The following is a 9,581-nucleotide window of genomic DNA, read 5'->3' as shown; positions in this document are numbered from 1 at the left end:
GGTTCTGTAGCCTGACGGAGAACCCATATAGGTATGTACCTACTTTATTTGTTAATGTGTAGGGCTTGAGATAACACCAAAACTATTCATATATAAACGGTAAATTAATAGGCCCGTTAATATTGACAGCCAAAGAAATTGATTTTTTAATTATTATGTTTCAATGTTTAAAATTATTTTTCAAAAGAAAAAAAAATTGCAAAAAGTGACTTGCATCGGCCGGGAATCGAACCCGGGCCGCCCGCGTGGCAGGCGAGCATTCTACCACTGAACCACCGATGCTTATATGTTACACACAAAATTACCTTTCACTAGATAAACTTTAACACAAATACATAGGAATATGTACTTAAAAGCGTTGCTAGGGAAGATGAGTATTGCGTGAAAGTGGAATTTTGTAACGTCCACTTGCGTACGCGCATCTATCAATATGACCGGTCAGTGACCTGCAGTTATCTGATGAGTTTCGAAACAATATTTAGCTGTAATAAGCACGTTTTGATTTATTTAGATTCAACGTAAGTACTCCATACAAGTTATTACTAATCTTAGAATTAACTAGTATTATCGAGGGTGTCTGTCTGTCTGTTATCTTTTCACGGCCCATCCGCTTAACCGATTTTGATGAAATTTGGTATAGAGGTAGAAATGGAACTCGGAATACAAATAAAAATTTAAATTGTTGACGTTATCATTATTTTTGATAATCAAAATTGAAGTATTTTTATTAAAATAAACTTAACTAATACAATTATTGCTTTCGAATCGTCAAGTGAATCTACCACTGGTTCGAATTGCCCGCACTAGGTATCAAACGAGCAAGAAACTCGGCGGCTGCTCTTATGTTTCATTCCAGAGACGGACATAGGCCACTTTTTGTTCTGGAAAATATAAGAGCTCCCATGGCATTTTTAAAAACCTTAATCTTCATGGACGAAATCGTTGGCATCATCTAGTTAGATATAAAAAACCTGCCAAGTGCGAGTCAGACTCGCACACGAAAGGTTCCGAACCATCGTTCTAGAAATACTTAAAACTTTTAAATTTTTAATTTTTATAGCAGACATTTCTAAACTTTTATTATTTGTTGTTATAGCGTAATAGAAATACACATTCTGTGAAAACTTCAACTCTCTATTTATTACGGTTCACGAGATTACAGCCCGCTGACAGACAGATGGACGGACGGAAAGCGAAGCTTTGTATTAGGGTTTCGTTGCCACCCTTCGGGTACGGAACCATGAAAAGCCTTATCCATGTCCAAGAATGTTACGCATACATACCCTGTGTACACACCGCTGGTTATTTTCACATTTCCCTTCGATAGGCCGTCAGTGTGTCAATGTTCTAACGTCCAATCATTTTTCAGACCGTATAAACTTAACCTACCTTCGGTAAAGATTTTGGATACGGCAAATAATAATATTTTTTTGTATTCCCGAATTTTTCTTATTCATATATATTTTAGTAATTTCAGTCAATTAAATATTGGGATTTTTCACAAATCCCGGAATTTTCGGGATTTACAAGGAACCAAAAGCTTAATTGGCTATAATCCGCTAAAACAGACCAATTTGTAGGTATGGTGCAACATGCAGCATGCGATATACCCTTCTCTTACAATCTGCAAGTACCCAGGGATCCCGGGGCAGTTCCGGTTGTCTGTTTACAATAGCTTACTCCTGGGATTGGACGAAAATAAGAGCCGGGATCGAATTCTCTAGTCCTGGCGCGTCCGTCACGTTTTTCACCCACCTTTACGTCTACCATATCCAAAAATTTCCCATATTATCACTCGCAGATAAAACTTGCCGCGTCACGTCACGTCACGTGACGCGTGACAGGTGACGTGTTTACACCGGTCTCCAGTTCGAGCCGTGCTAATGGTGGCGTCTGAAAAATGACTGCCTTATGAATTTTTATTAGGCTTGTTTTCTTGGCGGTTATCAAAGCGTGACAATGTCGTGACGTCGTGACGATGAAAAATGGTCTCCAAACTTTTTTTAATAGAAAAATGGTTTTAAGTGGTCAAGAACATTATGGAACAGTCTCAGGCATGCAGGTTTTATCACGATATTTTATTTCACCGTTTAAGCAAGTGATATTTTATTGCTTAAAACGCACCTTTGAAAAGTTAGAAATGCGTGCCAAATAGAAGGCGCAAGTCTTAGATCATCAATCGATACATGTCTAGTCTACTGCTGGATAGGTCTCTTGTAGGGACTTCAACACGCTTCGGTATGCACCGCCTGAATCCAGCGGCTCCCTACGATTCGTTTAATATCGCCGAATAGGTACAGTACGTTCTAAAAAATTAAACTCTTTTTCGATATGAAGCAATATTTATCGATGTCGACAAATGGTCGGAACTGCGCGTGAAAAGGTGAAAACAGCTGGAAAATGGGCTGAAAGGGATTGAAATTTATTGCAGCTGCCTTTATATACGTGCGAGTGATTGATCCTCAAGCGCTGAATGCCGGTGAAGCCAGCGCTGCAGTAGCGGTGCCGGTTTTATGTCAATAAATAACTTATTGACATACAAATTAGTATTTTTATGTGTTTTAACTTTTTACAAGCTTTTAACTTGCAGCATTTAAATCACAGAGTAAGTATTATGGTATTACTTAGGTACAATATGGATGATGACTATTAGTCAAAGGACCGATCCGAAAACCGTGAATTTGAAGTTACATCATTTAAAAAAAAATTGCGTTTAAATTTTCAAAGTAAGATAACTATACAAAGTGGGGTATCATATTATGAAAGGGCTTTACCTGTACATTCTAAAATAGATTTTAATTTATTTTTATTCTTAACAGTTTTTGATTTATCGTGTAAAATGTCGAAAAAAATACCCTATACGGAACCCTCGGTGCGCGAGTCCGACTCGCACTTGGCCGGGTTTTCTTTGATCGAAGTGTCCCTTTCGTCTCCCGTTATTGTCGTGTAATGAGTAGATAGAATAGTTCAAGAAGAGTAGTTAAATTCACTTGCTTTAATGGTGAAGGAAAACATCGAGAGGAAACCTGAAGCATGCCTGAAGTTCTGCATAATGTTCTCAAAGGTATGGATGGGCAAGTGTGGTGGATTTAGATTTTCTCTTTAGATGGGTTATTGAACAAAGCTCGATAGCTCAACGGTTGAGGAGTGGACTGAATTTCGAAAGGTCAGCGGTTCAAACCCTGTACTATTATCGTACCCACGCTTAATTGGAGGGGAAAGGAAACAAAAGACTGATTTGGTAGGTATCACAAACAATAATTTTCGTTAGGAGATAGTGTTGCCAATTGAAATTATTCACAAACAAAAGGTAGATCGATTCGAAATAACAGGTCTGTCGGAAGCGACAAATCGTGGAAACGGCGGGAGCAGAGGTGAAAACAGCTGGAAAATGGGCTGAAAGCGCTTGAGGATTTATCGCAGCGGCCTCTATGCGTCCGAGTGATTGATCCGTTACGCTGAACGCCGATGAAGTGAGCGCTTTGCGGCGCTGCAGGGGTTGATTTATTGCTACTGGAATTATATTTGAATGTTTGTTCTTTATTTGATCCGTGAGTTTTCAGAGAGCCGTTTTTGTACTGGAAGAGAATGATGACCTCTACCGGGTAGCGAGCATTATGGCCTTTGAAAAGTGAGAGTTTTTTTTTAAAGTTCCGCATGCCTAGAGAAAAAGAGGAACAGTTATAGCATTACTTCGTAGCCTGTAAGTCTGTCGCATCTGTCAAAAGTCGCTAATTTAATCTAAACCGAATATACGGTAGGTCCTAGAATCATTAAGGGCAGGTAGTCCGGCACGTTCGGCAGATGTAATACCTATTATAAAATCCAAGTTGCCCCGGCTGCCAAACGAATTCAAGACCTCCTATTTATAAGATTACTATGCTAAGATGATTATGCTCGTCACTTCGTTAGCGTAGACCACACACATTTCAAACCCCTATTTTGCCACCTTAGGGGTTATCTACATGCCAAATTTCAGCCCTATCCGTTCAGTGGTTTGATTTGTACCTTGATAGACATGTCAGTCAGTCAGACAGTCAGTCAGTTTTTCCTTTTATAGATAGATAGGACACTTTATTGCACACAAAAAACACATGAAAAGGAACACAGAAAGAAGAAAACAGAAAAAACAATTGTGTGCAAAGGCGGCCTTATTACTTACCTTACTTACTTATTTACCTTACCTTACTTTTAGAGTACCTTTTATATAAGGAATAGGTATAGATAATGCTCACCACTGCGCCAAAAGTTAATTTTCAAAAGTTATCTAAGAAATAACAAATGTAGAGACCATTCGCGCGATGGACATTCAGATAAAAGTAGCTTAATCACAAGTTTGGAACAAATCTAAGTGAAACTCGTTCCCAAGTTGCACCTCAGGTTAAGTCGCGGGTGTGTGCCAACAAAACTTTGCTTGGCAACAAATAAGTGGCCTGGCTGTTTGTTCACACACATAACTTGAAAAAACTTGTAAAATGAAGGAATGCATCGGTAAGAAAATCTTTACTAAATTGTTATGTCGAACGCAACCGAACCCGCTCATAAGATGGGATGCACCAGTCAAGAGCTAGGAAAAAAAAGTATTTTAACTATCATGTTCCCATCGTGAGTATTTTTTTAAGTAAAGTATAAAATAAAATAAAATAAATTTATTTTATTTTATTTTTTATAAATACTAGAGGATGCCCGCGACTTCGTCCGCGTGGATTTAGGTTTTTAAAGATCCCGTAGGAACTGTTTGATTTTCCGGGATTAAAAGTAGCCTATGTCCGTCCCCGGGATATGAGCTGACCCTGTACCAAATTTCGTCAGAATAGGTTAAACTGTTGGGTCGTGAAAAGTTAGCAGACAGACAGACAGACACACTTTCGCATTTATAATATTAGTATGTATTTTAATTTATAAAACACCTGCCACCAAGTTTAAAAATCTTTCAATAACTAAACTGAAAATGGCGACCGTGTGATGATAAATTGAGTTTATCAATAGCGCGATGGCTCGAAACTTTGCAAAGTTCATTTTTCCTGTAAAGTAAATAGGTTGTACCAGTTTATATCGATTTTAGGCAAGAACTTTTTTTTTGCATCGTATTTCTCAACCCTGAAGATCGTGACATCTTTCTTACAATCATAATACTAGGTGATGCCCGCGATTTCATCCGCGTGGATTTAGGTTTATAAAAATCCTAATAGTATCTTTTGATTTTGTAGAATAAAATGAATGTCTTTAACTATGCCCATGTGAAAAATCACGCTAATGTTTTGCTCCGTTACGGCGATTGAAGGACAAAGCAATAGGTATACGAATACACTTTCGCCTTTCAAAATGATATAATAAAAGGAAAAGGTAGCTATGACTGACGGACTGAATGACTGAATGGTCTACCAACGCACAGCTCAAATTAAAGGGCGGATCGAGTTAAAAGGCATACTGATCAGGCTGAAACTAGTTAGAATATGATGTAACATTCGATAAGGAAGAATTTTTGACAACTCAACCCCTAAGGGGGTGAAACAGGGGTTTGTTTGTGTAGTCCACACGGATGAAGTCAAGGGCATAAGCTATGTAGAATACGAGTAGTGATAAATTTACAAATTACACCTACGGAACCACAACGCTCCATACTGCGTCAGGAATAATTATTAAAATGAAATTACTAACAAAACAAACCCATAACAAATCATAACATCCAATCACCGTCCGAACCCCATACTTCTTACGTCGTCACACGCCATTGATTCCTATAGGATTTTACGAGCTACCTTCACGGCGACAATTTATTACTATCAGCTTCACGCCTGACTAGCCGCCGCCCGCCACCTGACAGCCAGGTATGATTTAGGGCACCTAGACCCAGACGGAGACACTAAATTAAAACTTAGCTCAAAAGATAGTCGCAAATTGAGAATGAGATTTACTTTTAGACTTTTATCTACAGACTTTCTTTACTTTGATATTAAACTTTGGCTACGGTAAATGTAAACCGGTATAAGTCAATGTGGTAATATACAAGGCACCTATAACCAGAACGCTAGCAAAAACGAAGACAGGTGGTAGTACTGATGATTACTGACAAGGTACTTACTAAAAACCTCGAAAAAAATTAAAAATCTGTATTTTTTAGAGGTCCACAATATACCTATTGCAAATAAAACATCTGACTGACGCTAGTCAAAGAACGTTACGTAAATAGCCCAATCGGGGCCAATGCCGCGTCGTAGGTGGGGCGTTGACCCGAGTTTTGGACGGTATACATTGCGGGTTTGAAAAATACTAAATCATTAAACCTACAAAATAAGGCGAATGGTCATTGGCATTGGATTGTGTTTTGGTAGTATAATAATAACCATAAGTTTTTGTTAGCGTTTTGGTTACACCTTGTATTAAGTATATGGATGCTATTTCCGGAGCGGTCAGTGAAGCTTTAATTATGATGATTATACTGGATTAGTCTGCAGGTTGCAAGGCAGATAGACGGACGAGCTACTTTATATCCCCAGAAAATCAAAGAGTTCTCACAAGATTTTTAAAAACGTTAATACACGCGGTCGAAGTCGCGGGCATCATCTAGTGATCAGCTTCAATGACCGCTGACAGACAGATGGACGGACGGACGGACGGACAGCAGAGCCTTAGTAATAGGGTCCAGTTTACACTTTCCGGTACGGAACCCTTAAAATGAGCAGTGGTTATAATGATAATAATATTAAATCATACTTTCAGATCAGATTTTTTAAATCTTTAATTTTGAATTATGTATATGCATGCCAACTTGGATGGGTACAGCTGACCAATATTTTACTACTTGTATCTGCAAATAAATGAAATTGAATTGAATTGAACTGAATTATTGCCGAGTCTTGATCAATACATACGAGCTCTGATGGAAAAAGTAGCAACTTACACCTCACCTTACCTCATCCCCACATATCATCCGGATAGCTCCATCGCTCTAGCGAGATGAAAATTTGTCTAGACCGCAGACGGAACCTGGGAACATCGTATTTCAGGCTTGAGACCTGATGCTTTCTGCTAGATCAACATTCGGCGGTTAGGTGATCCGATTGAAAATATTTCAACGTCAGGTAACACTGCTGCAAATCGAACTAAAAAATTGCATTAAAGCTGTTTTACGCCGAAGCAATATGTGACGATACGGCATACTACACATGAAAACTTTAATTTTGCGCCCTAAAAGAGCATGCGACAGTCTATTTTGCGTCGAAACAAAATCGTGCTATAGAACTGGAATATTACGGTCTGACAGTCGAATTTTTTATTATTTACTATTGAAGCATGCAGCGGGCAGCCCTATGACATAGCTGAATATCGCACTATGGACCCTTTCACAATACTTGCACACGACGTCGCATAGCGAAATTCTACGACAACGCACTACGATCGTGGGAATTTACATGGGAATCGCTAGAAGTGCGTCGTAATTCTTGAGATGCGATGTCACACTGGCACCGCTAGTATTATGGAGGGGCCCTATGTTGCTCTGGCGTATAACGGCCTTTACAGGTATAATCCAAGTTTACTTTTGTCTCCAATATAACATATTATTTAAGTATGAACTATCTTATGATACCTGTGAAGAATATGACGGAAATATACGAGACTTTGATTTGATTTCTTTATTTGAGTTTGAAAGACTCTTAAAGAGGTAACTTTCGACATTATGATTACAAAATTAATGATAATTAATTATAATCATTCCATATGAATAGGTAATAAATAATATCCGTATGTAACAGAGTTTAGAGGAAAAATCACATGGTGAAATTCACAGTGCGTACTTACCTTAAAAATTGGTGAATCAAAGAAGTTTGCTTACACTTTTTACCAATTTATTCAAGAGCCAAGTGAAGCCAATAAAAGCGTTTATAAAGAGCATTTGTAAAGCTCATAAAATCTTGTGCACAGCTAGCAAAATACAAAATGGTACGCAAAAATAAACCTCCGACCACCTATAACTCACAGGCCACCGCGTTACGGGTCATCACTTTATTCCAAAAACCCACGTGAGACCAAATCCCGACCACATAAATTTTACACTCCATTCAAATAATAGCAAACCTTAACACCTTGAAATACAATCTACAGCAACCGCTTTATTACTGAGTATTGAATACACAGTTGAAATTGATATGAATTAGGGGAAAATAGACTTTATTGTAATGCTACAAAAGGGTGGATAGATTGAAAATGCTTTACAAGGATGTCACATCATACATCAGATGGTCTCATTTGCATTGAGCAGGAACATTTGAATCCAGTGTCACCTTCGTCTGCGTATATAAAGTAGTTAACTGCTGGAAAATAGACTGAAACTCTTGACGTCGAAATCATAACTCTATCAAATCTTTATGCGTGAAAAAATTCACTTATTTTCAGAAGTATGTGCTTCTAGAAGTAGGGTGCCTACTACCTATATAATAACAGGTGTTGCGACTTTATTCACGTGAAATAAAACGTATTGTTATCTGAGATTCTAAGATAATACTTATAATACCTAGTTTATTTTAACTATATTTCTATCAATACCTATAAAAAGATTCCGATGAATTGGGAACCTCTTCTTTTTTTGAATTCGTTAAAAAGGAAAACTGACTGACATTGGCTCTACAAACTTAATAATATTATATTATAAATATTGACCGTTAGTTCTGCAGGATTTCGAAAAATTTCAAAGAATTTTTAAAAACCAAACAGGTGTTAGATCTCAATGTTAGGATCTGTTCCCGAAAGGTATTAACGGGATCCTATTACTAAGCCTCCGCCGTCCGACAGTCCGTCCGTCTGTCAGCGGGCTGTATCTTATGAACCATATTAGCTAAAGTTTTCACAAAATGTGTTTCTCAACTGCCGCTTAGCAACAAAATAAAATAAAAAATTTAAAATGGCCACCACGAAAATTAAAAAAAAGAAACTGTTGTTTCTTATACTTACGATGGTACGGAACCCTTCGTGTGCAATTCCGATTCACACTTGACCTATTTACTTTTAGTTTGTTGGTATTGAGACGTCGTTGGTTCAACGAGTATGTACCTACCTACGACCCACGATAATATGTCATTGTTAAGGATGCGTCTCCATCCACATCTCAACTAACAAATAACTAAACGTAAACAAATGTAAATTAAAAATTTATAACACCCCCGACAAGTGGAGGTTACTGTAACTAGAAAAGAGCTGATTCAAACGGCTGAACCGATTTTCTTGGATTATAGTTAAGAACACTTTAGATCAAGCCACTTTTCAAACAAAAAAAAAAAACAAAATTAAAATCGGTAGTTTAGGAGCTACGATGACTCAGACACATATACAGATACACACGTCAAACTTATAACACCCCTCTTTTTGGGTCGGGGGTTAAATATTTGTTTTCCAAAACAATAAAGCCCAGGTACATTAGAATGCAGGCGACAACCTGTAAAGTGTAAGAACTGCAGGGCGGGCGTCTGGACTACTAAGAAGGCACTAATTTCTCCCCACTTAACGACCTGAGGAAGTTACCTCTAAGAGGTATGAAAATTGCATTTACGAAAAACACCTAGAATAACAATCTGAGATTTGAA

The 9,581-nt window shown here is 37.9% G+C and overlaps 1 non-coding gene across 1 annotated transcript; it reads right to left on the bottom strand.

The window, feature by feature from the left end:
• Positions 1 to 211: 211 nt before the first annotated feature.
• On the bottom strand, positions 212 to 282 carry Trnag-gcc. The gene has a single exon. It is a non-coding gene; the product is annotated as a tRNA-Gly (tRNA).
• Positions 283 to 9,581: the final 9,299 nt, after the last annotated feature.

Source organism: Maniola jurtina, chromosome 8 (assembly GCF_905333055.1).
Source record: "Maniola jurtina chromosome 8, ilManJurt1.1, whole genome shotgun sequence".
Classification (NCBI taxonomy): Eukaryota; Metazoa; Arthropoda; class Insecta; order Lepidoptera; family Nymphalidae; genus Maniola; species Maniola jurtina.
Note: the sequence above shows the minus strand (reverse complement) of the source record. Positions and strands in the feature narration are given on the sequence as shown.